Consider the following 7,270-nt stretch of genomic DNA (forward strand, 5'->3'; position numbering starts at 1 on the left):
GTCATGTGAGGCACAGGGAGCTGTCATGTGAGGCACGGGGAGCAGTCATGTGATGCACGGGGAGCTGTCATGTGAGGCATGGGGGGCTGTCATGTGATGCACGGGGAGCTGTCATGTGAGGCACAGGGAGCTGTCATGTGAGGCACGGGGAGCAGTCATGTGATGCACGGGGAGCTGTCATGTGAGGCATGGGGGGCTGTCATGTGATGCACGGGGAGCTGTCATGTGAGGCACAGGGAGCTGTCATGTGAGGCACGGGGAGCAGTCATGTGAGGCACGGGGAGCTGTCATGTGAGGCACGGGGAGCAGTCATGTGAGGCACGGGGAGCTGTCATGTGAGGCACGGGGGGCTGTCATGTGATGCACGGGGAGCTGTCATGTGAGGCACGGGGAGCAGTCATGTGAGGCACGGGGAGCTGTCATGTGAGGCACGGGGAGCAGTCATGTGAGGCACGGGGAGCAGTCATGTGATGCACGGGGAGCTGTCATGTGATGCACGGGGAGCTGTCATGTGATGCACGGGGAGCTGTCATGTGAGGCACGGGGAGCTGTCATGTGAGGCATGGGGGGCAGTCATGTGAGGCACGGGGAGCAGTCATGTGAGGCACGGGGAGCTGTCATGTGAGGCACGGGGAGCTGTCATGTGAGGCACGGGGAGCAGTCATGTGAGGCACGGGGAGCTGTCATGTGAGGCACGGGGGGCTGTCATGTGAGGCACGGGGGGCTGTCATGTGAGGCACGGGGAGCTGTCATGTGAGGCACGGGGAGCTGTCATGTGATGCACGGGGAGCTGTCATGTGAGGCACGGGGGGCTGTCATGTGAGGCACGGGGGGCTGTCATGTGAGGCACGGGGAGCTGTCATGTGATGCATGGGGGGCTGTCATGTGAGGCATGGGGAGCAGTCATGTGAGGCACGGGGAGCTGTCATGTGAGGCACGGGGGGCTGTCATGTGATGCACGGGGAGCTGTCATGTGATGCATGGGGAGCAGTCATGTGAGGCACGGGGAGCTGTCATGTGAGGCATGGGGGGCTGTCATGTGAGGCACGGGGAGCTGTCATGTGAGGCACGGGGGGCTGTCATGTGATGCACGGGGAGCTGTCATGTGAGGCACGGGGGGCTGTCATGTGAGGCATGGGGAGCAGTCATGTGAGGCACGGGGAGCTGTCATGTGAGGCACGGGGGGCTGTCATGTGAGGCACGGGGAGCTGTCATGTGAGGCACGGGGGGCTGTCATGTGAGGCACGGGGAGCTGTCATGTGAGGCACGGGGAGCTGTCATGTGATGCACGGGGAGCTGTCATGTGAGGCACGGGGAGCAGTCATGTGAGGCATGGGGGGCTGTCATGTGAGGCACGGGGAGCAGTCATGTGAGGCATGGGGGGCTGTCATGTGAGGCACGGGGAGCAGTCATGTGAGGCACGGGGAGCTGTCATGTGAGGCACGGGGAGCTGTCATGTGAGGCACGGGGAGCAGTCATGTGATGCACGGGGAGCTGTCATGTGAGGCACGGGGAGCTGTCATGTGAGGCACGGGGAGCTGTCATGTGATGCACGGGGAGCAGTCATGTGAGGCACGGGGAGCAGTCATGTGATGCACGGGGAGCTGTCATGTGATGCACATGAGCTGTCATGTGATGCACGGGGGGCTGTCATGTGATGCACGGGGAGCTGTCATGTGATGCACGGGGAGCTGTCATGTGAGGCACGGGGAGCTGTCATGTGATGCACATGAGCTGTCATGTGATGCACGGGGGGCTGTCATGTGAGGCACGGGGAGCAGTCATGTGATGCACGGGGAGCTGTCATGTGAGGCACGGGGAGCTGTCATGTGAGGCACAGGGGCTGTCATGTGATGCATGGGGAGCTGTCATGTGATGCACGGGGAGCAGTCATGTGATGCACGGGGAGCTGTCATGTGATGCATGGGGAGCAGTCATGTGATGCACGGGGAGCTGTCATGTGAGGCACAGGGGCTGTCATGTGATGCATGGGGAGCTGTCATGTGATGCATGGGGAGCTGTCATGTGATGCACGGGGAGCTGTCATGTGATGCATGGGGAGCTGTCATGTGATGCATGGGGAGCAGTCATGTGAGGCACGGGGAGCTGTCATGTGATGCACGGGGAGCTGTCATGTGAGGCACGGGGAGCTGTCATGTGAGGCACGGGGAGCTGTCATGTGAGGCATGGGGAGCTGTCATGTGATGCATGGGGAGCAGTCATGTGAGGCACGGGGAGCAGTCATGTGATGCACGGGGAGCTGTCATGTGAGGCACGGGGAGCTGTCATGTGATGCACGGGGGGCTGTCATGTGATGCACGGGGAGCTGTCATGTGAGGCACGGGGAGCTGTCATGTGATGCACGGGGAGCTGTCATGTGATGCACGGGGAGCTGTCATGTGAGGCACGGGGAGCTGTCATGTGAGGCACGGGGAGCTGTCATGTGATGCACGGGGAGCTGTCATGTGAGGCACGGGGAGCTGTCATGTGATGCACGGGGAGCTGTCATGTGAGGCACGGGGAGCTGTCATGTGATGCACGGGGAGCTGTCATGTGATGCACGGGGAGCTGTCATGTGAGGCACGGGGAGCTGTCATGTGAGGCATGGGGAGCTGTCATGTGAGGCACGGGGAGCAGTCATGTGAGGCACGGGGGGCTGTCATGTGAGGCACGGGGAGCTGTCATGTGATGCACGGGGAGCTGTCATGTGATGCACGGGGAGCTGTCATGTGAGGCACGGGGAGCTGTCATGTGATGCACGGGGGGCTGTCATGTGAGGCACGGGGAGCTGTCATGTGAGGCACGGGGAGCTGTCATGTGATGCACGGGGAGCTGTCATGTGAGGCACGGGGAGCTGTCATGTGAGGCATGGGGAGCTGTCATGTGAGGCACGGGGAGCAGTCATGTGATGCACGGGGAGCAGTCATGTGAGGCACGGGGAGCAGTCATGTGATGCACGGGGGCTGTCATGTGATGCACGGGGAGCTGTCATGTGATGCACGGGGAGCTGTCATGTGATGCACGGGGAGCTGTCATGTGATGCACGGGGAGCAGTCATGTGAGGCACGGGGAGCTGTCATGTGAGGCACGGGGAGCTGTCATGTGAGGCATGGGGAGCAGTCATGTGAGGCATGGGGAGCAGTCATGTGAGGCACGGGGAGCTGTCATGTGATGCACGGGGGGCTGTCATGTGAGGCACGGGGAGCTGTCATGTGATGCACGGGGAGCTGTCATGTGATGCATGGGGAGCAGTCATGTGAGGCACGGGGAGCAGTCATGTGATGCACGGGGGCTGTCATGTGATGCACGGGGAGCAGTCATGTGAGGCACGGGGAGCTGTCATGTGAGGCATGGGGGGCTGTCATGTGATGCACGGGGAGCTGTCATGTGATGCACGGGGAGCTGTCATGTGAGGCACGGGGAGCTGTCATGTGAGGCACGGGGGGCTGTCATGTGAGGCACGGGGAGCTGTCATGTGAGGCATGGGGGGCTGTCATGTGAGGCATGGGGAGCAGTCATGTGAGGCACGGGGAGCTGTCATGTGAGGCATGGGGAGCTGTCATGTGATGCACGGGGAGCTGTCATGTGAGGCACGGGGGGCTGTCATGTGAGGCACGGGGAGCTGTCATGTGAGGCATGGGGAGCTGTCATGTGAGGCACGGGGAGCTGTCATGTGAGGCACGGGGAGCAGTCATGTGAGGCACGGGGGGCTGTCATGTGAGGCACGGGGAGCTGTCATGTGATGCACGGGGAGCTGTCATGTGAGGCACGGGGAGCTGTCATGTGATGCATGGGGAGCTGTCATGTGAGGCACGGGGAGCTGTCATGTGAGGCACGGGGGGCTGTCATGTGAGGCACGGGGAGCTGTCATGTGATGCACGGGGAGCTGTCATGTGATGCACGGGGAGCTGTCATGTGAGGCACGGGGAGCTGTCATGTGATGCACGGGGAGCAGTCATGTGAGGCACGGGGAGCTGTCATGTGAGGCACGGGGAGCTGTCATGTGATGCACGGGGAGCAGTCATGTGAGGCACATGAGCTGTCATGTGATGCATGGGGAGCTGTCATGTGATGCACGGGGAGCTGTCATGTGATGCACGGGGAGCAGTCATGTGAGGCACGGGGAGCTGTCATGTGATGCATGGGGAGCTGTCATGTGATGCACGGGGAGCAGTCATGTGAGGCACATGAGCTGTCATGTGATGCACGGGGAGCAGTCATGTGAGGCACGGGGAGCTGTCATGTGATGCACGGGGAGCAGTCATGTGAGGCACGGGGAGCAGTCATGTGAGGCACGGGGAGCAGTCATGTGATGCACGGGGAGCAGTCATGTGATGCACGGGGAGCTGTCATGTGATGCACGGGGAGCTGTCATGTGATGCACGGGGAGCTGTCATGTGAGGCACGGGGAGCAGTCATGTGAGGCACGGGGAGCTGTCATGTGAGGCACGGGGAGCTGTCATGTGAGGCACGGGGAGCTGTCATGTGAGGCACGGGGAGCTGTCATGTGATGCACGGGGAGCTGTCATGTGAGGCACGGGGAGCTGTCATGTGAGGCACGGGGAGCTGTCATGTGAGGCACGGGGAGCTGTCATGTGATGCACGGGGAGCTGTCATGTGAGGCACGGGGAGCTGTCATGTGAGGCACAGGGGCTGTCATGTGATGCATGGGGAGCTGTCATGTGATGCACGGGGAGCTGTCATGTGATGCATGGGGAGCAGTCATGTGAGGCACGGGGAGCAGTCATGTGATGCACGGGGGCTGTCATGTGATGCACGGGGAGCAGTCATGTGAGGCACGGGGAGCAGTCATGTGATGCATGGGGAGCTGTCATGTGATGCATGGGGAGCTGTCATGTGATGCACGGGGAGCTGTCATGTGAGGCACGGGGAGCTGTCATGTGAGGCACGGGGAGCTGTCATGTGAGGCACGGGGGGCTGTCATGTGAGGCACGGGGAGCTGTCATGTGAGGCACATGAGCTGTCATGTGATGCATGGGGAGCAGTCATGTGAGGCACATGAGCTGTCATGTGATGCACGGGGAGCTGTCATGTGATGCACGGGGAGCTGTCATGTGAGGCACGGGGAGCTGTCATGTGATGCACGGGGAGCAGTCATGTGATGCACGGGGAGCAGTCATGTGATGCATGGGGGGCTGTCATGTGAGGCACGGGGAGCTGTCATGTGAGGCACGGGGAGCTGTCATGTGAGGCACGGGGAGCAGTCATGTGAGGCACGGGGGGCTGTCGTGAGGCACGGGGAGCAGTCATGTGATGCACGGGGGCTGTCATGTGAGGCACGGGGAGCAGTCATGTGAGGCACGGGGGGCTGTCGTGAGGCACGGGGAGCAGTCATGTGATGCACGGGGGCTGTCATGTGAGGCACGGGGAGCTGTCATGTGAGGCACGGGGAGCTGTCATGTGATGCACGGGGAGCTGTCATGTGAGGCACGGGGAGCAGTCATGTGATGCACGGGGAGCAGTCATGTGAGGCACGGGGAGCAGTCATGTGAGGCACGGGGGGCAGTCATGTGAGGCACGGGGGGCTGTCATGTGAGGCACGGGGGGCTGTCGTGAGGCACGGGGAGCAGTCATGTGAGGCACGGGGAGCAGTCATGTGAGGCACGGGGAGCTGTCATGTGAGGCACGGGGGGCTGTCGTGAGGCACGGGGAGCAGTCATGTGATGCACGGGGGCTGTCATGTGAGGCACGGGGAGCTGTCATGTGAGGCACGGGGAGCAGTCATGTGAGGCACGGGGAGCAGTCATGTGAGGCACGGGGAGCAGTCATGTGATGCACGGGGAGCTGTCATGTGATGCACGGGGGGCTGTCGTGAGGCACGGGGAGCAGTCATGTGATGCACGGGGGGCTGTCGTGAGGCACGGGGAGCTGTCATGTGATGCACGGGGAGCTGTCATGTGAGGCACGGGGAGCTGTCATGTGAGGCACGGGGAGCAGTCATGTGAGGCACGGGGAGCTGTCATGTGAGGCACGGGGGGCTGTCATGTGAGGCACGGGGGGCTGTCGTGAGGCACGGGGAGCTGTCATGTGAGGCACGGGGAGCAGTCATGTGAGGCACGGGGAGCTGTCATGTGAGGCACGGGGGGCTGTCGTGAGGCACGGGGAGCAGTCATGTGATGCACGGGGGCTGTCATGTGAGGCACGGGGAGCTGTCATGTGAGGCACGGGGAGCAGTCATGTGAGGCACGGGGAGCAGTCATGTGAGGCACGGGGGGCTGTCGTGAGGCACGGGGAGCAGTCATGTGATGCACGGGGGGCTGTCGTGAGGCACGGGGAGCTGTCATGTGAGGCACAGGGGCTGTCATGTGATGCATGGGGAGCTGTCATGTGATGCACGGGGAGCAGTCATGTGATGCACGGGGAGCTGTCATGTGATGCATGGGGAGCAGTCATGTGATGCACGGGGAGCTGTCATGTGAGGCACAGGGGCTGTCATGTGATGCATGGGGAGCTGTCATGTGATGCATGGGGAGCTGTCATGTGATGCACGGGGAGCTGTCATGTGATGCATGGGGAGCTGTCATGTGATGCATGGGGAGCAGTCATGTGAGGCACGGGGAGCTGTCATGTGATGCACGGGGAGCTGTCATGTGAGGCACGGGGAGCTGTCATGTGAGGCACGGGGAGCTGTCATGTGAGGCATGGGGAGCTGTCATGTGAGGCACGGGGAGCAGTCATGTGAGGCACGGGGAGCAGTCATGTGAGGCACGGGGAGCTGTCATGTGAGGCACGGGGGGCTGTCATGTGAGGCACGGGGAGCTGTCATGTGATGCACGGGGAGCTGTCATGTGATGCATGGGGAGCAGTCATGTGAGGCACGGGGAGCAGTCATGTGATGCACGGGGAGCTGTCATGTGATGCACGGGGAGCTGTCATGTGATGCACGGGGGGCTGTCATGTGATGCACGGGGAGCTGTCATGTGATGCACGGGGAGCTGTCATGTGAGGCACGGGGAGCTGTCATGTGATGCACGGGGAGCTGTCATGTGAGGCACGGGGAGCTGTCATGTGATGCACGGGGAGCTGTCATGTGAGGCACGGGGAGCTGTCATGTGATGCACGGGGAGCTGTCATGTGATGCACGGGGAGCTGTCATGTGAGGCACGGGGAGCTGTCATGTGAGGCATGGGGAGCTGTCATGTGATGCACGGGGAGCTGTCATGTGATGCACGGGGAGCTGTCATGTGAGGCACGGGGAGCTGTCATGTGATGCACGGGGGGCTGTCATGTGAGGCACGGGGAGCTGTCA

Source organism: Ascaphus truei, chromosome 1 (assembly GCF_040206685.1).
Source record: "Ascaphus truei isolate aAscTru1 chromosome 1, aAscTru1.hap1, whole genome shotgun sequence".
NCBI lineage: Eukaryota > Metazoa > Chordata > Amphibia > Anura > Ascaphidae > Ascaphus > Ascaphus truei.